This window comes from Hordeum vulgare, chromosome 6H (genome assembly GCF_904849725.1).
Source record: "Hordeum vulgare subsp. vulgare chromosome 6H, MorexV3_pseudomolecules_assembly, whole genome shotgun sequence".
NCBI classification, from domain to species: Eukaryota; Viridiplantae; Streptophyta; class Magnoliopsida; order Poales; family Poaceae; genus Hordeum; species Hordeum vulgare.
The window spans coordinates 279,478,501-279,503,883 of record NC_058523.1 but is presented as its reverse complement, the minus strand read 5'-3'; positions in this window follow the sequence as shown (position 1 = coordinate 279,503,883).

The following is a 25,383-nucleotide window of genomic DNA, read 5'->3' as shown; positions in this document are numbered from 1 at the left end:
TCAGAACACACGGAACTCCGGAAAAGAAAAGATAAGCAAGACATAAGCAAGATTTGATATAACGAACAACTCCCGAAGAAGGTTTGAAATCACTTGATGAAACAAGAATAAGAATTATGTTATGCTTATCCTTCATCAAGTTAAATTGATGAAAAGCAACAGATTTAGCATACCACTTATTCTTCTTGAAAGATTGGAGAATATCATGAACATGAAGAACTCTTGAGCGAACCAACGGTAAGAATTAGAGTGAATGAATAGAGTACACGAGAATGGACAGATCATGAGCCACCTAGTAGAAACTTGAATGAGGCACCGGAATAATTTGAGAATGAAAGTTGAATGCTAAGAATGAAGAAATCTTCAGAAATGATGGCCTTCGCAGGATCGACAAATGAAAAACACACTGAAATGCACCAGATAGATATGGAAGGAATTCTCATGATTGGAAAGAATTTAAGAGTGTGGCACGAAGCTAAGATGGAAATGTTCAATAGAATGGACAAGATTTAAGAGAAACAATTCTTCAGTCTTCAACGCACAGGATGTTGGAAAAACCACCATCAAGAAATACTGAGACACCCCGGAACAATGAATAAGGAAAATTTGGGACAATGATGAAACTAATTTGAAAACAATCTTGAGAAGGAATATGATTGATGGAATCCATACTTACGTCACACTTGAAAAGACTTAGAGATCTCTAGAAAAGATTAGAAGACCCAGGTAAGATCCTGGGATAAACTTGTGGGTTATGGGTTATGGGCCCAATCAAAGATAACACCGTTGAGATTGCTTAGAAAGAGATATTGCACCGGTATAATGAAAACTTGAAGAGGTGAGACCCTCGAAATAATTGAAAGGATTGAACAAGAACACGAATCTTTTGAGATATCTTCACCACCCGAACAGAACCGTGAGTGGAATCAACACTAGAGGCTTCAATAAGAATTACCGACACAAGAATCATTTAAAGAATGAAAAGGATATGGTGAACACCAAAATCTTCAATTGAAACTACTGGGAAGAAAACAAGAATGAAGAATGATGAACTTAACACCTGAGCATCTTTGCAATGTATCGTCGGATATCATGTCAGGGTCCTAGGACTAGGGGTACCCAGGCCCGCCTGCGTGCAGCCCAGGGCACATCGCGCGTTGTGGCCCGAGAGAGCTTCTCGCCAAGGCCCGGAAATCCGAACCTACCAAGACCCCCCTCACGAGGTGCAGACCATCGGAGGTTGCGAGGGACCGACAGAGTCCCCCTCGGGGCCATTCCTCCCGAGGTCCGCATCGTGAAGCCACCTCCTGAGGCCACCCCGTGTGGACCACATGGAGGACACTAACCAAGGGAGGCCCGTCGGGATCGCACAATCCTACCTGCTCACGTGGGTGATGTGAGCCAAGCAGGACGACACTAGCGTTGATGCCAGCAGGCACGGACAAAGAGGCTTTCCCCTTTGGAGCTATGGGAGCAGAGCTAGCCCGCGGGTTCCCAAGGCAACCCCCAAAGGTTTCATACTTGGTGTAAGAGCACCAAGGCTGGGGCTCGGTAGGACAGAGGTCACCCCTGAACCCACCAGCGCGTCATTGTGAAGAGCTTTAGCATGCAAAGACCACCTTTGTTAGGGTAGGCTGCATTAGTATCCCCTTTCAAAATGGCCGTTTTGGTAACCCTTCTCCCCAAGTGTATTTTTGGGGGAAAGAGGACCAAGGGATGTATAAGAAGGAGGTCCGGCTTCCCTAGTAGGGGGATCCATCCACTCCATTAGGGAAAGAACTCACCTTGTACTCACTCATTCTCCCACAAGAAATCCAGACAAGCAGGAGTAGGGTTTTACACCGCGTGGTGGTGTGAACCTGGGTAAACTTCACGTGTGTTCTTGTTCATGTTCCTTAGCTCGAGCCATCGAAGAGTCGCTGTGAGGTTGAGAGATAGGACAAGGTAGGAGAGCGAGAGCACCCCAGTGTTCGAACCATTCCGGGTCTACAATGCCCCGATTGAGACATTTAGCATGCTAGGTAGGGGTGTGCAGCTGTTCTTCAACTCTTGTTTCAGCTCCAGCTTCACTCAAACCATTGCCAACACTCGTCATGTGCATGTTGAGTGCAGAGAAGCCCGGGTCATCGTGAACGCGCCTGCGGGCCCTTGCACTGACCGCCACTCCACCAGGGCCGAGAACGCAGCCACTATCCCCGCTGCCCGCGGGCAATAGGCTTCCTTCGTGCACCCCCTCCGTGAAGTAGGAGGACCATACCGCTACAGCTTCCTCCTCCCATGCACGTCTCGAACAGGTGAATGGGCAAGCAACGCTGCGCATGGCGCACGAGATCTTCGCTACCGCTCAACAGATGTCGGCTAGGACGCATGGCTAGGACGCATCACCGATTTCGTTACCGCCGTCGGAGAGGCCTAGGCACCCTCCTGCTCGCTTCTCCCCCCTTCGTACATCCATAAAGAGGTGGCTCACGGAGCGCCGCTGCTTCCTCCCATGCACGGCGACTAGGTTGAGACCTGACGATACACGTGTCTGGGCAACCTGCCTCACGGACCAAGCCCACATGCCCAGGAAGAAGATAGTTGCAATATTGTCCCTTGCAAGGCTCTGCTCGACGCATGTGGTCCTCGAGCAGCAGTGTTAGCGCCTGAATCGGGTGTTCCATGATGTCACAGAAGCCAGGCGCCAGAACGGAGCTGTCCTGGCGCACGGCGGCCCCTCAAGCTCCGTGGGTTGTCGGGCCTTCACTCGCAAGCTATGAAGGGTGGTTTGGACGGCCAAGTTCAAGCACGAGCTGCCTCCGTGCTACAATGCATCCCTCGACACCGCAGAGATCGTCAAACTCTATGCCCTGAGTGTCGAAGTAGCTGGCGGCGACGACAAGGTCATGGCAAACTGGCTTCCTATGGCCCATAAGGACGGCGCACGGTCCTGGCTCCTGAACCTGCAACAGGAGTCGGTCTCTTCGTGGAGTGACCTCTGCGAGCTGTTCATAGCCAACTTCAAGGGCACGAACGACCGTCCCATCTCCGTCAAAGACTTGCGTGACGTGAATCAGAGCCCTGGGGAGACCCTCTGCAACTACATCCAGCAGTTTAGCCACGTGCACAACAACATGCCGCACGCCACAGACGAGGGTATGATCATGGCGTTCACCAACAGCGTCAAGGAACTCAAGATGTGCGAAAAGCTCGCCAGCAATGACAAACTGAGCACCAACATGGAGTTGTTCAACCTTGCCGTCAAATGCGCCAGGACTGAGGAGGGCCGCCTGTTCGCCCACGACAATCCTCACAACATGCCCGACGACGCCAAGGCCAAGGCCAAGGAGGTGAAGCGCAAATGACCCGCTGTGCTTGCGGCTGAACGTGACCAAAAGCGTGGCTGCGAGTAGGGTGTGCCCGAAAAGGACCGCCGCCCATTCTGCATCTACCACGACGTATACACCCACAACACGGAAGATTGCAAAGAACTCAAGGTCCTCCGATACGAGCGGGTTGGCCGGCGTCTGAAGCACAATGGCCGTGGTGTTGGTCGTGGTAGTGTCCGCAGACGTGGGATGTGGGATCGCCGCAATGGCAATCCTCGCCGGGGGTGGTAGGTGCAGTCACACGAGAACGGCTGGCGTGATCAGCCTGATGGGGCATGTCCTCGAGAAAACGTGGCTCTCCCTACACTGCCGCTACCACCGAGGAGGAATGATGACAGACAACACAACAAGGAGGACGGAGCCTATCAAGAGCCTCGTGAGGTGGCTTGCATTCTTGGCGGAGCTCATGCCCCTCGTTAAATCGCCAATTCACATAGCTCTCTGGCTAGGTGAATGCCTCCCTCCCGAGGTTGGGGGCTGCGAAGCCCCTCAAGTTGTCCTAGTATGCCATAAACTTTGAAATGAAGGAGCTCCTCAAGTCCGCAGCCACCACGGACACGCTCCCCATAATGTATACTCCCACCATCAGCAACGTTGTTGTCACCAAGACTCATCGATCGAGGGGCGGGCCTCAACATGCTCTCTATCGAAACCTTCGATATGCTCGAGGTGCTTTACGACCAGGTGATGCCGACCAGGCCATTCTCTGGGGTGACCAACAGTTCCACCACTCTTCTGGGGCAGGTTCACCTTCCAATCACCTTCGGTACATGCGAAAACTATCGTACCGAGCTCATTGACTTCGATGTGGTGCACATTGGCCTCCCGTACAACACCATCTTGGGCTACGCAGCACTGTCCAAGTTCAGGGTGGTGACCCGCCATAGTTACAACATCCTCAACATGTCGGATTGTCGTGGCATCATCACCGTCACTTGCGATGAAAAGGATGCGGTTTGCACCCTCGAGCGCGCATACAAGGCCGCCACAACAGAGCGCTCCAACGATATCAGGGACAACGGGCCTCGCTAGGTCGCGCCGCAAGGAAGATGGAGTCGTTGTGTGCCGATAGCTCTGCCAAGGCAAAGGGCACGACGACTGAGGACAGGTCCGCAAGCCATGTGCATGTTGCAGGTTCCTGCCCCCTTCCGACAAAGGGAGGCGCCGGGCAGGTCGGGCGCGGGGGCTTCCACTTGGAAAGCATATGACCTGGCCTGTACATCGATAGAGGTTCTTGATCACCACCTGGAGGCACACCTCAGCGTGCACCCTCGTGAGCAAGGGGTACGACGCCAGACGTCGGGGGCACATGACTTCATCGCCCAGGAATATGGTACGATACCAATATGTCAAGTACTCCGATATAGCCTAGGTACCATATTACTCACCTTCCTCACACACGCACACTGTTTGGTAAACATGGGCGTAGCTCAAGAGCGGTCATCCAACTGTCCATGACCGTGGACATGGCTATTCGAATATATTACACTCTGCAGAGGTTGCACACTTTACCCACAAGACTCGGGAAACCTCCGTGTCAAGACACGACTAGCGGTGTGTGTCACACCCGAGGCAAGTACTCGAACATAACCTTTTCTATGATGATACTAGGAAAGAGACCTCGCTTTGGTGACAACTCCTCGCGATGTACATCACACGTATCATCCACGAGGGCATACAACAGTGTGCTCGGTGTATGTGAAAACGGCCCATGGTCGCCCTTTATCTTGGGACGACCCCATCTCGAGAATGACCACTAGTAATGCAGGCTCTGTACTAGCACCAACCATAGTAATCAGCAAAGCCCCATCCCATTAGGACTATCACAGTCGTGCATGTAAGGTTCGAGTGACGGTCGCAACTTAAACCTATCCGATTTTGAAAACCACACACACTCACTAGCCTCGATATACAACTTCTTTCTCAAATGGCTACCTAGCTCACACCATCTCCCTAGGGCATTATTGGCACCCGACGGGGTTTTCATAAAACCATTGAACTCATCTTCCTTTACCGTCACCATGCATGTACTCAATCCCATGTGTAGCACTTCCAGAAACCTAACTAAACCGCACCCACACAACTCTCATAGGTAGGTAGGGTTATGCCCAAGTGCAAGTGTCAATGAGGAACTATCGGAAAATCCCACCGAGGTAGTTACCGATTCAACATGAACTTATGTATTAGAATAAAATGCTAAATACGACATGCATCAAACTATTCTCTTATACATGGTCAAGGGGCTACTTACCTTGCTCAACAAAGTTTCCGGGGTCTTCATAGTCTTCTGGTCCAAGTCCTTCGCCACGGATGCAATCTATCGTCGCAATATCAACGGGCAAAAATAAGCACTCAACCAAAACACAGAAAATAGCGTACTTAGAAAAATGTCAAACCATTTTTGTAAAATACTAGGATGTGTATAGGTACTTCAAAAATTATTGGGTTTTATTTTTGGACTATAAAAATTTGTACAAACTATTTTAACACACTGTTAAAATGTCCTAAACATGGTTTTAAAATAAAACAGTGCATGCAACCTATTGTAAAAATTACACAAGTGGCACCCTAAAATAATACACAGTATTAAAAGCTTTTTGGTGGAGGAATATTTGAATTTGGACAAACATTTCAACCTAGGGGATTTATGAAAGATTCTGCAAAAAGAATAAAAAGAGGGGATACTATTCCCCTTGGGCCAAACCGGCTTGGTAGAGCCAGTTTAAAGGGAAACAAGCCCGTGCCAGGCGGCCACGTCAAAGGCGCAAAGGGGCTTTATGCCTTCAGCCGACATAGCGCAGGAGCGCCTGTGTGTGCAAACCTGACCGCTGGGCCGAGCTGTCAGTGAAGAGGGAGGGGGAGGGAGGATGACATATGGGCCCGTGCGGAAGTCATCTTCAACCTCTCGATAGGAGACAGGACGAGCTCACCGATAGAGAGATGGGTCACGGTTGGGCTCGGCAATGACGGGAATGCGACAATCGTCGTCCCACCATTTGTTAGGTGGTGGAGGGAGGAGCTGAGGCGCAGCGAGTCGCTGACAGCGAGGTCCCGTGGCGGAGGTGCTTCAGGAGGGTGGTCGCCGGGGCTGATCCTTGTAGAAAAAGAGTGGGGGAAAGGAGGAGAAGCATCAGGATGCTGCCACGGTTCCAACGAGGAAGAAAGGAGGGTGGGAGCGGCCTTGTACCTAGGGATTGCAGAAGTTCCGGTGCGGCTGATCCAGAGCTCGATCTCGATTAGGAGTAGCAGAAGGTCGAAGAGGGGGAGAGGGAGGCTCGGGGTGGCGTTTTGTAGTCAGGGCACGGTCCACCGAGTGCTCATGCATCGGTAAGACTGTGGCAACTGCCATGGCAGCAGAGGGGACTTGGGGACGCGTCTGCAGTTTTTGTGGACCTGCTCTAGTGTCAGGAATAGGATGAGGAGGAGCAGGGCTGGCTCCTGGCTTGCCATGGTGGTAGGAGCCTTTTGACCGAGTCGGGCAGCCGAGGTCACGCGCCACATGGGAGAAGAGAAAGGGAGAGAGGAGGGGCCCAACATGGCGCAGTGCCTCGGTCGTCGAGGGCATCTCGAGAGACAGCAGGAGGTGGCACGAGATGGTCTGGTCTGACCTCCCTTCAATGCAGGAGGGCACTATAGTGTGTCCAGAGTGTAGTTTTGGCATGCCACAACATGATGGCGCGCTCTTGCGCGCTCCACCTTGTCCACTAGCGCCTGAGGGAAATGGAGATGCTCCTTGGATGCCCTGGAGATGAGGAGAGAGGTGGTGGTCAAAGGGAGAGTAGAAGAAAGCTTCTACCAAGGTGAATCAGAGGGGTAGTTGGGATTTTTACCCATCCCTAACGTTGAACCAGAGTTGGATCTTTTTACTGCAGGTGAAGGGTAACGTTGTGGGCTTTTGGCATGAATTTCGAGTGAAGGAGCATGGTAGAAGGGGTGCAAGTATCAATTTTACCAAATCACCAAAAGGTGTTGGATGCTGGTTGGAGAAACAAAAACCTCACCACTTGGAGTGAGATTTAACAGGATTAATTGATGGGTAAAATCTATACAATTCACCAAGTTTGAGGTGATTTGAGCAAAGTTGACAATGTAAACATGAAAAACCCTAAAAATGGACAGAATTAGATTTCCGTGGACCTAGGTGATCAAATCAACTCCCACAATTGCGCAACTTGGTGTAGCATCATTATTCGGCAGCTGGATCACTCGTGTAAAGTTTGGGGATCAATTGGATAGACTTGGCAATGTAAAGTTACTCAAATTTGGTTCTGGACAGGAAGGGTTTTGGGATTATTTGGTGGATGAAATAAACTATAATTGAGATGAAATTTTGCAAGATCACCACTCTTATCATGTTTGACTTGATATAATTTTCATGGAATTTATTGAGGATGTTTCCTATGGAAATATTTAAAAGACTTGAAATAGGCCAAATGGGTTTTGAGGGGTTTTGTCCAATATTTTAAACATGACCATGTGTTGAAACTCTTATGTATGGAAAATATATGTCCATCGAGTTTCCCTAATTTTCTCCATTATTTTTCAAGAAAGAATTTTTTCCCTATGAAATACCATTTTTGGCCTCAGAAAAGGTCTTGTAATGGCACCTTGCATGGTGTCGGGATCTCACGGGCTCCTCGAGCAGCGGGAGTCACACGGCCCCTGAGGGGCCACCCTTCACGACACGCTTCATTTAGCAACCCGGAGCTCCCACGACAATGCAATCGCCAAGTGAATTTTTTTTTTGTTCGAGATCAAGGGCACCCTTCCGGATGCGCTATCATCGGACGCGAGGGCGTGTCCTCGCAGAATTCTCACTTTTAGGTTTTTAGCTTATGTTGTTCCCTTCAGAGCTTATGTTGTTAGCTTGAAATGCATCACCGCCGGTTTGGCGGTTCGTTGCCTCAGGCACCATCCAGCGGGTGATTTTCGCCTGATCATTCCATGAAGTAGCTCGGCATGACGTATGTTCTCGGGTTTGTCCCTGAAGTGTTGCTAAACCCGAGTTATAGATCTCTATTTGAGGGGCTTATGCCCGTACACGTCACCTCCTAGGGTCCTCGATGCCAAACCCCTTTGTGCAGTAGCCTCGCGATGATCACCCGACGCGTGTCACCCCCATGTCACAGTTCGTGTAAGCGCGCTGAGACGCAAATAACAAGGCGCAACCGGGGTGAAGACTAAGACTAGGAACTCCTGTGCCTTGTGCTTGGGGTGTCCGACACCTCTATAATCGCCACCCGTTGCACTCTCACGTAATAATGAGTTTGGGGTTGTAATGTCCCAGAGCCTCCCAAGTGGAAACCCATGACGAGCCGCGTCGTGGCCTCAGTGGAGGGCTCCCACCCATGCCCAAGTGGAAGTCCCCATGCTCCCTGCTGGCGGAATTACTATTGAACTGCGACTATGCCCACGAGCAAGTGGAATCCCCATGCACTGCACTGGAGAGGATCACTGGAGCTCCACGCTGGCCATCATCTCCTTATACCTTGTGCGATCGAGGGCTGGACACGGTACTTGTTCTCAGATTCATCCCGACGGTGCTTAAAAATCCAAGTGATCAAGCTCTATCTGACACACTTACCCTCGTGCATGTCACCTCCTGGGTCCTTGGTTTCTAGTGTCCTCGTGTGACACCCAAGTGTAAGGAGGCAGGTGCACGACACTCCCACTATTTTTCCGTGTGACAGCTGCTTGTGCGTCAAGGGGGTTTCTTGAGCATCACGTCTCAGGAACCTACACTGGCCCTATAGCCCCTCACCCTCTGGTGTTTCCAGTGGTGGCTGAGGTACGCGTATGGCTGGGTCATACCAACACAAACTACAAAGGCTCTCATCATAGATGTGAGCGGCTTGCGCGTTAAGGGGTGTGTTCTTGAGCATAGCGTCTCAGCAGCCTTCACTAGACCCATAGCCCTTCACCCCTTGGCATTCTAGTGGCGGCTGAGGTACGTGCACGGCTGGGACCTACTGATGCATAGTTCAAAGGCTCTCATCACAGAATGCGAGTTGCTCGCGCGTCAAGGAAGGGTTCTTGAGCATCGCCACTCAGAAACCTTCACTAGTCCTATAGCCCCTCACCCCCTAGTGTTCCAGTGGGGGCTGTGGTGCGTGTAGGGCTGGGCCCTACCGACGTAGAGTGCAAAGGCTCCCGATTATGAGTACAAAGGCTCTCAACACGTAATGTGAGCTCCTTGCGTGTCAAGGGGGTTTATTGAGCATAACGGCTCAGGAACCTTTACTAGTCCCGTAGCCCCTCACTCCTTGGCATTTTAGTGGTGGTTGAGGTAGACGCAGAGTGCAAAGGCTCCCAGCGATAAACGTGAAGGCCCTCAAGCGAGCCGCTTGCGCTTCAAAGGGGTTTTCTTAAACATCGCGTCTCACGAGCCTACACTAGTCCTGTAGCCCCTCACCCCCTAGCATTCCAGTGGTGGCTGAGGTACACTCAGGGCTGGGCCTTGCCGACTCACAACACAAAGGAAAGCAATAGAGAAACTAAGTGTGGGAAAGAAAATTACGGAGCACAAACATTTGTCACAAAGTTCAAATTGTTCCATACGATAAAATTGTCATCTAATGCCTCCTCGAGTCAAGAGCAATCTATTTCAGGATGATGATAGGGGGCTCCTCGACGGTATCCTGACCATCGCTGGAGAAGAACTTTCCCAACAGCATTCTCACATGGCCCTGCATGACTTCCGCCAAGTCTGCCTGGGATTCCTCGGGCACGGGGCCCATCACCTCATTGAACTTGAAGAGGGGATCACAAAGAAGGGGATGGGTGAAGACACGGGTCACCCCCATGAATAAAAAGTCACGTCAATCCTCCTCCTGGATGTCGTCCACCCTCTTAGCCGCGGCCTAGAGCTCCTTCAAGAGCTTGGAGGAAAGCATGCGCAGCTGGGACCCTGAGGGATGAGGGGAGACTCGAGCTCCAGCCTACAGATATATCTCAGGGCCAGGAGGGCCCTGATTTCCACAGAGGCGAGCATGGAATGGCCCGCTATCGTCTTTACGTCAACATCAACTTGAATCTCTTCCTCCCATGCTGCCAGCTTGGCATTGGCCTTGGATACTCGCTTCGGTATGGTTTCCCTCGGCCTCGGCCAGCTCTCACCGTAGCAGTTCCTGGCGCCTGTGGTCCATAGCCTGTTTAGCATATAGTTTCGTGAGCTTGGAGTTGTGGTCCGCAAACTTCGCCTCACGTGCTCTGATGCCCTCCTCCACAGCTATAGCTGATGTGCCTCCTGTACCCACTCCTGAAGAACCTTCAACCTCGCCTCCGTTTCTTCGCAGCGCTTCGCTAGTGCCTCCTTCTTGGCAAGAGAACTTGCACGAGAGGCCTTCGCTTTGCAGGCTACCCATTGGCCCTCCGCATGGAAGGCCTCGGCCTTGCCGTGGGCCTCCTTGGCGGAGGCAACAAGTCTACGCCATCATGCGGTCAACCTCGCGCGCTACACGGCCAAACGTACCACAGTGTCCCAAAAATCCACCTCAAGCTAGGCGAGCGCGATCCAGGAATTGGTTAGAGCCCCACGCCCAAGTAACACGTCGTGGCCCACCAGAGCAAGGATCTCCTGAGGGGCCACCATCACGGTGCTGCCTGCAACCGTAGCCAGAGCGGCGGCGACGGCCGCCGCATGAGGCACAGGGGGCTCTCGGTTCTCCAGCGCATCTAGATCCATGACGCATTTGCGAAGCTTGTCACATCAACTTCTAGGGCCCCATGGTGGTCGTGGCCTCGACAGATGGCACCGGGGGATGGACGGTCGTGGCCTCGATAGATGGCACCGGGGGATGGACAGCGTAGCCTTGGCTGGTGGCGCTGGAGGCTGGGCTGTCGCGACCTCGACGCTTGCGCTCCCTCCCCGCGCAAGGGGGACACTTAAAGATTTAGTGGCACCCATACACTCGAGCAAGGCACCGGGCGGGCACAAGCCACCTCCGCCCTGCCAAGGTCCTGACCAAGGGATGATGATGCCCTCGAGATACGCTTCACCTTCGCCCCTATGGTGGCCCTCTTCTTCTTCTCCTTGCCACCACTAGGGCGCCTGTGCCAAAGATGGGTTGGCGTGAGTAAACCAATCACAGGGGAACAACATGAGGATGGGCTAAGGTATTTACTCATCTTCTTGTCAATGGAGGGTGGCTTGCCCTCTCCGCCTTCACACGCCACCCCGACTCCGCCGGAGGGGCGCTCGACACGGTCCCTGACAAGTTTGCCCTGGCCTCCCTCCTCTTTGGGGGCCTGAGGGGTCCCCCGGAGACATACATTCGTCGTCTGGGCAGGCACCGCGCCATCATCAACGGCTCAATTCACCGGTGCATCAGCTGCCATAAGAGCTGACACCACTCTTTCCCCTGAGGCCATGGGCCCCGGGGGAATCGCCTGATGCTGCTCATCCATGGCAGCGTCGTCCCCAAGGTTGTGCAAGGACGGATGGAGATTGGGGGGTGGTATCTCGTCGGCATCCTCCTCCCCTTCCTCGCCTCCGAGTCCTCGTCACTGCCATCCTCACCCGAGGATGACACCACGATGGAAGGATCCCTATGCGACCCGACGAGCCCTAACTCATCAAAGACGAGCATCTCGGTGACCATTTGCTTCACGTCGTCGCTCGCATAGAGCTACGTGCTTGTCCTCTGGAAGATCCTCGGGATCGGAGCTAAGTAGAGCCGCCCAGACTCCATACGGCTCGTCGCGCTTCAGGCCGCTCATGTGCAAGCACAGTGTGTCCCTCCCGCCGGTGAACTCCCACAAGGGGCGCATGTGCGCCTGAAGCAGTGCGATGCAATTCCCCAGGAACTCCTTGATAATCATCGCCCCCGTCAGGCGGGCCTCTGCAAGAGCAACCATTCACCCCAAGACAGGCCCCGCCCTCGGCTCGATGAGCTTCTTGTGGCTCCACCCGGAGACTTGCTCGGGCAGACATGTGGGGTCACTAGGAGCGGACTCTCCCATCATGCATCCAAGAAGACCCAGTGGTTTTGGTAGTCTTCCACCTTCTTCCCGGCCTTCAGGTTAGTGCCCACGCCCGGGACATCAACGAACGAGCCGCGCACGCAGCGCTGGCCCAGGGCGGTGAACCGCAAGCTGAAAAATGACGAAAGAGCACCACCAAGGGCCTCACGCCCATGAAAGCCTCACAGTAAAAGGAGAAGAGTTCCGGGATTAGGATAGAGTTGGGCTGAAGGGGTAGGACCTAGATTTGATAATGGGAAAGGATAGTGTAGAAGAAATTGGAGAACGGTGGGATCAGCCCGGCGTATATGCTGTGGAGGAAGAAGGGGTAAGCTGTCTTCACCAGGCTGCTCGGCCCTGCCGAGCCTTGCTAGATATCGATCGCTCGCCCCATGTTCATGTCGCTGGACACCAGCGGGAGCACCGAACCCAAGTCCTCCTTAGAGACGCGGGGGGCATGAAAGCGGGTCCGGCGGTGGCAGATATCTTGGCACAGTCTGCGGCCTTCCCCTTCTTGTTGGTGGGCGCCATCCGTAGGTCGGAGCCGCGAGAGAAGAAAGGAGGTCACTTGCTCTGAGATTGGATCTGGTGCGGTCTTGCGCAGAGGAAGAAGATGCACAAACATGCATGTGGCATGAAGGTGAGTAATGACATCTCCACCCCACGTGCCCGCTTTATGTCAGCCGGGGCATATGCCAAAGCACTACGAAAAGGCGGGGTGCCCCACGCCCCGTTGCATGCCATGCATTCGGCCTGGCCCGCAGGCAGTGAGATCCCGCACCATTTTGCCTACGATCGGCCGGGTCGTGTACATCGAGGGATCGGGGGCTACTATCGGGGTCCTAGGACTGGGGGTACCTAGGCCTGCCTTCCTGCAGCCTAGGGTACGACACGCGTTGTGGTTCCAAGAGTGCTTACTAATGTTGTCAGAATCGCGATTCTGAATCGGGCTGGAACTCCGTTGATAGGATCGTGAATCGTAGAATAACAACTATCAGGATCGTAGAAACTTAGATTCTATGAGCAAAATCGTAGAATCAGAGGAGCTAGTTTGGATCGTAAGATCTTAAGATTCTAAGACTTGAGTCACGATTCTAACAACTTTGGTGCTTACCGCCAAGGTCTAGAAATAAGACCCTCGCAAGACCCCGCTCACGAGGTGGAGATTATGGAGGTTGCCAGGGACCAGCAGAGTTCCCCTCGACGCCATTCCTCCTGAGTTTCGCGTCATGAAGTCGCCTCCTAGGACTACCTCAGGGCCCGCACGGAGCGGACTAACCAAGGGCGCCCGTCATGGTCGCATGGTCCTACCTCCTCACGTGGGGGACATGAGCCATGCAGGATGGCACTAGCGTTGGTGCTAGCAACCACGGACAAAGGTGCTTTGCCCTTTGGTGCTAAGCGAGCAGACCCAGCCCACAGATTCCCAAAGCAACCCCCAAAGGTTTCCTAGTTGGTCCAAGAGGACCAAGGTTGGGGGCTCGACAGGACGCAGGTCACCCCCGAGCCCACTAGCGCGTCAGGGCGAAGAGCTTGAACAGGCGAACACCACGTTCGTCAGGGTAGGCGGCAGTCCTATCTCCTTTCAAAATGGCCATTTTGGCAACCCTTCCCGCCAAGTGTGTTTTTGGGGAAGAGTACCAAGGCCTGTATAAGAGGGAGGTTCGGCTTTCGTAGCAGGGGGATCCATTGACTCCATTAGGCAAAAACTCTTATTGTACTCACTCTCTCTCCCACAAGCAATCCATACAAGCACGAGTAGAGTTTTACAACGCAAGGTGTCCTGAACCTGGGTAAACTTAGCATGTGTTCTTGTTCATCTTCCGTAGCTCGAGCCATCAGAGATTCGCTGTGAGGTTGAGAGGCAGAACATGGTAGGAGACTGAGCATGCCCCAGTCTGAAGAGAGCATGAGAAACTAGATAAGCTTGTCGTCGTATTCATCAATGACATATTAATCTTCTCCAAGTCCGAACAAGAGCATGAGAACCACTTGAGGTTACTGTTGGAGAAGCTTAGAGAGCACCAACTTTATGCCAAATTCAGCAAATGCCAATTCTGACTTCACGTAGTTCAATTCTTGGGTCATACCATGGCGGCAAACGGATTGGCAGTCAGTCCTTCCAAGATTACTACGGTAACCAATTGGGAGTCGCCTATCGATGTGAAGGAAGTTAGGAGCTTCCTCGGACTCGCGGATTATTACCGCAAGTTTCTAGAAGGATTCTCCCTCATTGCTCGACCCATGACTTACCTCTTGAAGAAAGGAAAGAAGTTCGAATAGACGCCGGAGTGTCAAGCAAGCCTCCAGGAGTTGTAATAGAGATTGACTACCGCCCCGGTATTGGATACTCCAGACATCAACAAGGAGTTTGTGATATATTGTGATGCCTCTAGAACCGGACTCGATGGAGTCCTAATGGAAGACGGCAGGGTCCTATCCTGTTCATCATGGCAACTCCGCCCGCATGAGGAGAACTATGCCACCCATGATCTCGAGTTGGCAGCAGTAGTGCATGCCCTGAAGACATGGCGACATTACCTTCTGGGGAAACGATGTTAAATATACACTGGCCACAAAAGTCTGAAGTATATCTTTACTCAAAGGGAATTGAATATGAGGAAGCGAATATGGTTGGAGTTAATCAAAGACTATGACCTCGGCATTTAATACCACCCCGGTAAGGCCAATGTAGTGGCTGATGCCTTAAGCCGGAAAGCCAGCACCTTGAATGTTACGCTCAAGGAAAGTCTACCTGCCTTGTATGAAGAAATGGAAAGCTTCAGGTTGGAGCTTCTTGAACAAGGAATCCTGGCTAACCTTAGAGTCAAACTAACGCTCGCAGGCGACATCAAGGTGGCCCAGAAGGGGCACAAGAGCATTGACGGCATCAAGAAGAAGATCGAGGAAGGCAAGGCCATAGAATTCTCGGTGGATGAGCATGGAGTAGTGTGGTTTGGGAAACGTTTATGCGTACCCAACAAGGTGGAACTCAAGGATCTGATCCTGCAGGAAGCCCATGACACACCTTACACTATTCACCCCAGTGGCACGAAGATGTATCTAGACCTCCGAGAAACATTCTTGTGGCATGGCATGAAGAGGGGAATAGCGTCTTAGGTTGCCAAGTGCGACGTGTGCCAGCGAGTCAACCCTAAGCATCAACGACCTACTGGACTGCTACAACCTCTCCAAGTTCCCGAATGGAAGTGGGACAAAGTCGACATGGACTTCATAACTGGTCTGCCCACATCAAGCAAAGGGCACAATTCCATATGGGTCATTGTCGACCACCTAACCAACGTGGCCCATTTCATTCCAGTCAACACCACTTGTGATGGAAGCCAGTTGGCTAGCCTGTATATCCATCGTGTAGTGAGTCTCCACGGAGATCCCAAGGAGATTGTATCTGACCGAGGCACGCAGTTCACCTCAAGATTCTGGAATAAATTCCAAGAAGCCCTTGGAACTAAGCTCTCTTTCCGCACCGCTTTCCACCCACAGAAGGGAGGACAAACGGAGAGAGTAAACAAGATACTCGACGATATGCTCCGTGCTTGTGTCTTGCAATATGGTGCCAAATGGGAAGACTGTCTGCCGTTCCCTTAGTTCTCATACAACAACAGCTACCAGTCCAGTCTCCAGATGGCCCATTTGAAGTATTGTATGGACGAAAATGCCGCACCACACTCAACTGGTCCGGACAGAAGAAGGGTTGATTTTCGGGCCGAAAGTTCTATGAAGGTAGCCAAGTCGTGACAAAAGAGCTATGCGGATTCTCACCACACATAATTGGAGTTCAACCTTGAAGACCAGGTGTACCTCCGTGTCACACCTCTCAAGGGAACCAAGCATTTCCACGTCAAGGGGACACTTGCTCCAAGGTTCATTGGACCTTTTAAGATCACGGCAAGGCATGGAGAAGTTGCTTAGCAGTTGGACCTACCTCCAGAACTTTCGGGTGTGCACAATGTTTTCCACGTGTCACAACTCCGGAAGTGTCTGCAAGCGCCAAACCGTGCACATCTTTATAAGGACATTGACCATCAGGCCATCGACCTTCAGCCGGATCTCACTTATCATGAGAGGCCGATCCGCATTTACAATGAAGCAGAGCGTGTTGGGTAACGTAGCATAAATTAAAAAAAATTCCAACGCATATTCAGATCTTCCTATGGAGAGACCAGCAATGAGAGAGGGGTGAGTGCATCTTCGTACCTTTGAAGATCGCTAAGCAGAAGCATTGCTAGAACGCGGTTGATGGAGTCGTACTCGCGGTGTGATTCCGATCTAGTGCCGAACCACGGCACCTCCGCGTTCAACACATGTGCAGCCCGGTGACGTCTCCCGCACATTGATCCAGCACGACGATGTGGTGTCGATGGAGAGACGAGGTCTCCCGGCAGGGCTTCGCCAAGCACCGTGGGAAAGTAGGAAGAAGGGGGGCAGGGCTGCACCGAGGGAGAGCCACAACTGTGTGTAAAACAGCCCCAAAACCCCCACTATATATAGGAGGAGGGGAGGGGGTGCCACCCCTAGGGTTCCCACCCTAGGTGGTGCGACAACCCCTCCAGATGGGAGGTGCGGCGGCCAGGGCAGGGGGAGGGGGTGGCGCACCCCTAGGTGGGCCTTAGGCCCATCAGCGCCTAGGGTTTCCCCCCTCTCCACCTCATGTGCCTTGGGTTTCCTTGTGGGAGGCGCACGAGCCAACTTTGCCCTGGTTGCCCTCCCTGTTTTGGCCCATGCTACCTCTTGGGGCTGGTGACCCCTCCCGGTGGACCCCCGGGACCATTTCCGGTGGTCCCGGTGGTCCCGGTACATTACCGGTGACACCCGAAACATTTTCGGTGTCCAAAACCATCCATCCTATATATCAATCTTTACCTATGGACCATTCCGGAGCTCCTCGTGACGTCCAAGATCTCATTCAGGACTCCAAAAAACTTTTGGTAACCTCGTATAACAATTCCCTATATCCAAGCGTCATCAAACCTTAAGTCTGTAGACCCTACGAGTTCGGGAGACAGGCAGACATGACCGATACACCTCTCCGGCCAATAACCATCAGCGGGGTCTGGATACCCATGGTGGCTCCCACTTGCACCACGATGATCTCATTGGATGAACCACGATGTCAAGGATTCAATCAATCCCGTATACAATTCCCTTTGTCTGTCGGTATAGAACTTCCTGAGATTCGATAGTTGGTATACCTATACCTTGTTCAATCTCGTTACCGGTAAGTCTCTTTACTCGTTCCGTAGCACGTCATCGTGTGACTAACTTCTTAGTCACATTGAGATCATGATGATGTTCTACCGAGTGGGCCCAGAGATACCTCTCCGTCACGCAGAGTGAGAAATCCCGATCTTGATTCATACCAACCCAACAGACACTTTCAGAGGTACCCGTAGTGCACCTTTATAGTCACCCAGTATGTTGTGGCGTTTGATACACCCAAAGCACTCCTACGGTATCCAGGAGTTGCACAACCTCACGGTCGAAGGAAAAGAAACTTGACATTAGAAAAGCTTTAGCATACGAACAATACGAACTACTTCTATGCTTAGGATTGGGACTTGTCCATCACATCATTCTCCTAATGATGTGATCCCGTTATCAATGACATCTAATGCCCATGATCAAGAAACCATGATGATCTATTGATCGACGAGCTAGCCAACTAGAGGCTTGCTAGGGACACATTGTGATATATTTATTCACACATGTATTACTGTTTCCTGTTAATACAATTATAGCATGAATAATAGACGATTATCATGAACAAGGAAATATGATAATAACCATTTTATTATTGCCTCTAGGGCATATTTCCAACAGTCTCCCACTTGCACTAGAGTCAATAATCTAGTTACATTGTGATGTATCGTACACCCATGGCATTATGGTGTTGATCATGTTTTGCTCGAGGAAGAGGTTTAGTCAACAGGTCTGCGACATTCAGATCCGTATGTACTTTACCAATCTCTATTACTCCACTCTGGACATGGTCCTGGATGGAGTTGTAGCGGCGTTTGATGTGCTTGGTCTTCTAGTGAAACCTGGGCTCCTTGGCAATGGCAATGGCCCTAGTGTTATCACAGAAGAGCATCATTGGACCCGACGCGCTTGGAACCACTCCAAGGTCGGTGATGAGCTCCTTCATCCAAATTCCTTCATGAGCCGCTTATGAAGCAACTATGTACTCCGCTTCACATGTAGATGCGGCCATGACTTCTTGCTTGCTGTTGCACCAGCTCACTGCCCCCCCCCCATTCAAAACATATACGTATCCGGTCTGTGACTTAGAGTCATCCGGATCTGTGTCGAAGCTAGAGTCGACGTAACACTTTACGACGAGCTCTTCGTCACCTCCATAAACGAGAAACATTTCCTTAGTCCTCTTAAGGTACTTAAGGATATTCTTGACCGCTGTCCAGTGTTCCATAGAGGGATCACTTTGGTACCTCCCTACCAAACTGATGGCAAGGTTTATATCATGTCTGGTACACAACATGGCATACATTAGAGAGCCTACGGCTGAAGCGTAGGGGACAGTACTCATCTTCTCTCTATCTACTGTCGTGGTCGGTGACTGAGTGTTACTCAATCTCATACCTTGCAAAACTGGCAAGAACCCTTTCTTTGAGTTTTCCATATTGAACTTCTTCAATATCTTGTCAAGGTATGTACTTTGCGAAAGACCTATGAGGCGCCTCGATCTATCTCTATAGATCTTGATGCCTAATATGTATGCAGCTTCTCCAAGGTCCTTCATTCAAAAACTCTTGTTCAAAATAGGCCTTTATGCTCTCCAACATCACTATATTAGTCCCCATCTATAATATGTCATCCCCATATAGTATGAGGAAAGCTACAGAGCTCCCACTCACTTTCTTGTACAGACAGGCTTCTCCGTAAACGTGTATGAACCCAAACGCCTTAATCATCTCATTAAAGCGAGTGTTCCAACAGCGAGATGCTTGCACCACCCCATGGATGGAGCGCTGGAGCTTGCACACTTTGTTAGCACCCTTAGGGTCGACAAAACCTTCTGGTTGCATCATATACAACTCTTCCTTAAGGTTCCCGTTAAGGAACGCCGTTTTTACGTCCATTTGCCACATTTCATAATCATAAAAGGCGGCAATTGCTAACATGATTCGGACTGATTTCAGCTTCGCTACGGGAGAGAAAGTCTCTTCGTAGTCAATTCCTTGAATTTTTCGAAAACCCTTTGCGACAAGTCGAGCTTTATAAACGGTTACATTACCGTTTGCATTAGTCTTCTTCTTGAAGATCCTTTTATTTTCTATGGCTCTCCGGTCATCGGGCAAGTCCACCAAAGTTCATACTTTGTTCTCATACATGGATCCTATCTCGGATTTCATAGCTTCAAGCCATTTGTTGGAATCCGGGCCCGCCATTGCTTCTTCATAGTTCGAAGGTTCACCGTTGTCTAACAACATGATTTCCATCACAGGGTTGTCGTACCACTGTGGTGCAGAGCATGCCCTTGTGGACCTTCGCGCTTCAGTAGTAACTTGATCCGAAGCTTCATGATCATTATCATTAACTTCCTCTTCAGTTGGTGCAGGCGCCACAGGAACAATTTCCCAGCTGCGCTACTTTCCTGTTCGAGAGGGGGTGTAATTACCTCATCAAGTTCTATCTTCCTCCCACTTACTTCTTTCGAGAGAAACTCTTTCTCTAGAAAGGATCCGTTCTTGGCAACAAAGGTTTTACCTTCAGATCTAAGATAGAAGGTATACCCAATAGTTTCCTTAGGGTATCGTATGAATACGCATTTCTCCGCGTTTGGTTCGAGCTTTTTGGTTTGAAGTTTCTTCACATAAGCATCACAGCCCCAAACTTTAAGAAACGACAACTTAGGTTTCTTGCCAAACCATAGTTTATACGGTGTCGTCTCAACGGATTTAGACGGTGCCCTATTTAAAGTGAATGCTGCAGTTTCTAATGCGTATTCCCAAAATTATAGCGGTAAGTCGGTAAGAGACATCATAGATCGTACCATATCTAATAAGGTGCGATTACGACGGCCAAACACTCCGTTGCGTTGCGGTGTGCCAGGCAGCGTCAGTTGTGAAACTATTCCACACTTCCTTAGGTGTGTGCCAAACTCGTGACTCAAATATTCTCCTCCACGATCAGATCGTAGACACTTAATTTTTCTGCCACGTTGATTCTCGACCTCACTCTGAAATTCCTTGAACTTTTCAAACGTCTCACATTTGTGCTTCATCAAGTAGATATACCCATACCTACTCAAATCATCGGTGAGAGTGAGAACATAACGATAGCCACCGTGAGCTTCAACGTTCATTGGACCACACACATCAGTATGTATTATTTCCAATAAGTCGGTTGCTCTCTCCAATATTCCTGAGAATGGAGTCTTAGTCATCTTGCCCATGAGGCACGGTTCGCATGTGTCAAATGATTCAAAGTCAAGAGACTCTAATAGTCCATCAGTATGGAGCTTCTTCATGCGCTTAACACCGATATGACCAAGGCGGCAGTGCCACAAGTATGTGGGACTATCATTATCAACTTTACATCTTTTGGTACTCACACTATGAATATGTGTAACATCACGATCGGGATTCATCAAGAATAAACCATTCACAAGCGGAGCATGACCATAAAACATATCACTCATATAAATAGAACAACCATTATTCTCTGACTTAAATGAGTAGCCATCTCACAGTAAGCAAGACCCTTGACTTAAATGAGTAGCCGTCTCACATTAAGCAAGACCCTGATACAATATTCCTGCTCAAAGCTGGTACTAAGTAACAATTATTAAGGTTTAAAACTAATCCCGATGATAGATGTAGAGGTAGCGTGCCGACGGCGATCACATCGACCTTGGAGCCATTCCCGACGCGCATCGTCTCCTCATCCTTGGCCAGTCTTTGCTTATTCCGCAGTTCCTGCTTTGAGTTGCAAATGTGAGGAACAGCACCAGTATCAAATACCCAGGAGCTACTACGAGCACTGGTAAGGTACACATCAATCACATGTATATCACATATACCTTTAACGTTGTCGTCCTTCTTGTCCGCTAAGTATTTGGGGCAGTTCTGCTTCCAGTGACCTTTTCCCTTGCAATAGAAGCACTCAGTCTCAGGCTTGGGTCCATTCTTTTTCTTCTTCCCGGCATCTGGCTTACCGGGCGCGGCAACGGCTTTGCCGTCTTTCTTGATGTTCTTCTTACCCTTGCCCTTCTTGATTTCTACTTCTGCAGACTTGAGCATCGAGTACAACTCGGGAATGGTCTTCTCCATCCCTTGCATGTTGTAGTTCAACACAAAACCTTTGTAGCTTGGTGGGAGAGACTGGAAGATTCTGTCAATTATTGCATCATCCGGAAGTTCGACTCCAACTGAAGTCAGACGACCCGTGTAACCCAGACATTTTGAGTATGTGCTCAGTGACAGAACTGTTCTCCTCCATCTTACAACTAATGAACTTGTCGGAGACTTCATATCTCTCGACATGGGCATGAGCTTGAAAAACCAGTTTCAACTCTTGGAACATCTCATATGCACCATTTCCAAACTGTATAACATGCCACACCTAACCAGAGAGTAGTCATCACTCCGCGTTTGCGAGACGTTCATAATGTCTTGGGCTACTGCGGGAGCGAGAGGGTCACCTAGCGGCGCGTCAAGGACATAAGCCTTTTTAGCTGCTTGAAGGATGAGCTTCAAGTTGTGAACCCAGTCCGCGTAGTTGCTACCATCATCTTTCAGCTTGTTTTTCTCTAGGAATGCATTGAAATTGAGGTTGATGTTGGCCATCTACAATATTTATAAAGACAAATTTTAGACTAAGTTCATGAAAATTAAGTTCATCTAATCAAATTAAGTATGAACTCCCACTTAAATCGACATCCCTCTAGTCATCTAAGTAATACATGATCCATGTTGACTAACCCGTGTCCGATCATCATGTGAGACGGACTAGTCACCATGGTGAGCAACTTCATGCTGATCGTATTCAACCATATGACTCATGTTTGACCTTTCGGTCTCTTGTATTCGAGGTCATGTCTGTACATGCTAAGCTCGTCGAGTCAACCTAGGTGTTTCGCGTGTGTAAATCTGGCTTACACCCGTTGTATGCGAACGTTAGAATCTATCACACCCGATCATCACGTGATACTTGGAGACAACGATCCTTCACAACGGTGCACACTTAGGGGAATACGTTCTCGAAACTTTAAGCGGGATCATCTTATTATGCTACCGTCGTTCTAAGCAATAAGATGAAAAACATGATAAACATCACAATGCAATCATATAGTGACATGATATGGCCATGATCAGCTTTGCTCTATCGATCTCCATCTTCAGGCATCGCATGATCATCATTGTCACCGGTGTAACACCATGATCTCCATCATCATGATCTCCATCATCGTGTCTCCGTGAAGTCGTCACGCCAACTACTACTATAACTACTACTATAGCTAACCGTTAGCAATGAAGTAAAATTAGTAAGCACATGGCATTGCATCTCATACAATAAATTAAGACAACTCCTATGGCTCCTGCCGGTTGTCATACTCATCGACATGCAAGTCGTGAAACCGATTACAATAAAATGATCATCTCATACATCATACATGCAACATCACAACTTTGGCCATATCACATCACATGTCCAACCCTGCAAAAACAAGTTAGACGTCCTCTAATTGTTGTTGCAAGTTTTACGTGGCTGACTTGGGTTTCTAGCAAGAACGCTTTCTTACCTACGTGACAGCCACAACAATGATATGCCAAAACTATTTACCCTTCATAAGGACCCTTTTCATCAAATCCAATCCGACTAGAGTGGGAGAGAGAGACACCCGCTAGCCACCTTTATGCACGGTGTGCATGTCTGTTGGTGGAACCAGTCTCACGTAAGCGTACGTGTAATGTCGGTCCAGGCAGCTTCATCCCACAATACCGCCGGAATAGAATAAGACTTGTAGCGGCAAGCCATTAACAAATCATCGCCCACAACCTTTTGTGTTCTCCTCGTGCATAGAATCTACGCATAGAAAACCTGGCTCGGAAGCCACTAATGGGTAACGTAGCATAAATTCAAAAAATTTCCTACGCATATTCAGATCTTCCTATGGAGAGACCAGCAACGAGAGAGGGGTGAATGCATCTTCATACCTTTGAAGATCGCTAAGCGGAAGAGTTGCTAGAACGCGGTTGATGGAGTCGTACTCGCGGCAATTCAGATCGCGGTGTGATTCCGATCTAGTGCCGAACCACGGCACCTCCGCGTTCAACACACGTGCAGCCTGGTGAAGTCTCTCGCACCTTGATCCAGCAAGGAGGAGGGAGAGGTTGGGGAAGATCTCCGGCAGCACGACGCCGTGGTGTCGATGGAGAGACGAGGTCTCCAGGCAGGGCTTCGCCAAGCACCGTGGGAGAGGAGGAAGAAGGGGGGCAGGGCTGCACCGAGGGAGAGCCAAATCTGTGTGTAAAACAGCTCCAAAATCCCCACTATATATAGGAGGAGGGGAGGGGGTGCCACCCCTAGGGATCCCACCCTAGGTGGTGCGGCAGCCCCCCAGAAGGGAGGTGCGGCGGCCAGGGCCGGGGGAGAGGGTGGCGCACCCCTAGGTGGGCCTTAGGCCCTCCAGCGCCTAGGGTTCCCCCCTCTCCACCTCTTGCACCTTGGGCCTCCTTGTGGGAGGCGCACCAGCCCACTTTGGTCTGGTTGACCTCCCTCTTTTGGCCCATGCTACCTCTTGGGGCTGATGGACCCTCCCGGTGGACCCCCGGGACCATTTCCGATGATCCTGGTGGTCGTGGTACATTACCGGTGACTCCCGAAATATTTCTGGTGTCCAAAACCATCCATCCTATAAGTAAATCTTTACCTACGGACCATTCCGGAGCTCCTCGTGACGTCCGGGATCTCATCCGGGACTCCAAACAACTTTCAGTAACCTTGTATAACAATTCCCTATACCCTACCGTCATCGAACCTTAAGTGTGTAGACCCTACGGGTTCGGGAGACTAGCAGACATGACCGAGACACCTCTCCGGCCAATAACCATTAGCGGGGTCTAGATACACATGGGGGCTCCCACTTGCTCCATGATGATCTCATCGGATGAACCACGATGTCAAAGGATTCAATCAATCCCGTATACAATTCCCTTTGTCTGTCGGTATAGAACTTGCCCGAGATTCGATCATTGGTATACCTATACCTTCTTCAATCTCGTTACCGGGTAAGTCTCTTTAATCGTTCCATAGCACGTCATCATGTGACTAACTTCTTCGTCATATTGAGCTCATGATGATGTTGTACCGAGTGGGCCCAGAGATACATCTCCGTCACGCGGAGTGACAAATCCCGATCTCGATTCGTACCAACCCAACAGACACTTTCAGAGGTACCCGTAGTGCACCTTTATAGTCACCTAGTTATGTTGTGACGTTTGATACATCCAAAGCACTCCTACGGTGTCCGGGAGTTGCACAATCTCACGGTCGAAGGAAAAGACACTTGACATTAGAAAAGCTTTAGCATACGAACAATACGATCTAATGCTATGCTTAGGATTTGGTCTTGTCCATCACATCATTCTCTCAATGATGTGATCCCGTTATCAATGACATCTAATGCCCATGATCAGGAAACCATGATCATCTATTGATCAACGAGCTAGCCAACTAGAGGCTTGCTAGGGACATATTGTGATCTATTTATTCACACATGTATTATTGTTTCCTGTTAATACAATTATAGCATGAATAATAGACGATTATCATGAACATGGAAATATGATAATAACCATTTTATTATTGCCTCTAGGTGAAAGTCCGTTATATCGACTAGAGGGGGGGGTGAATAGGAGATGTTTAGAATTTCATCACTGAGGAAATTCCTTTTGAGGAAATTCCTCACTGATGACTAACTTACAGCGGAAACAGTAAAGGATCAGAAGTGCAACTTTCACAATAGCAGTATTTCAGAGTGAAGAATGTGAAAACAGATTGCACTGTGAGC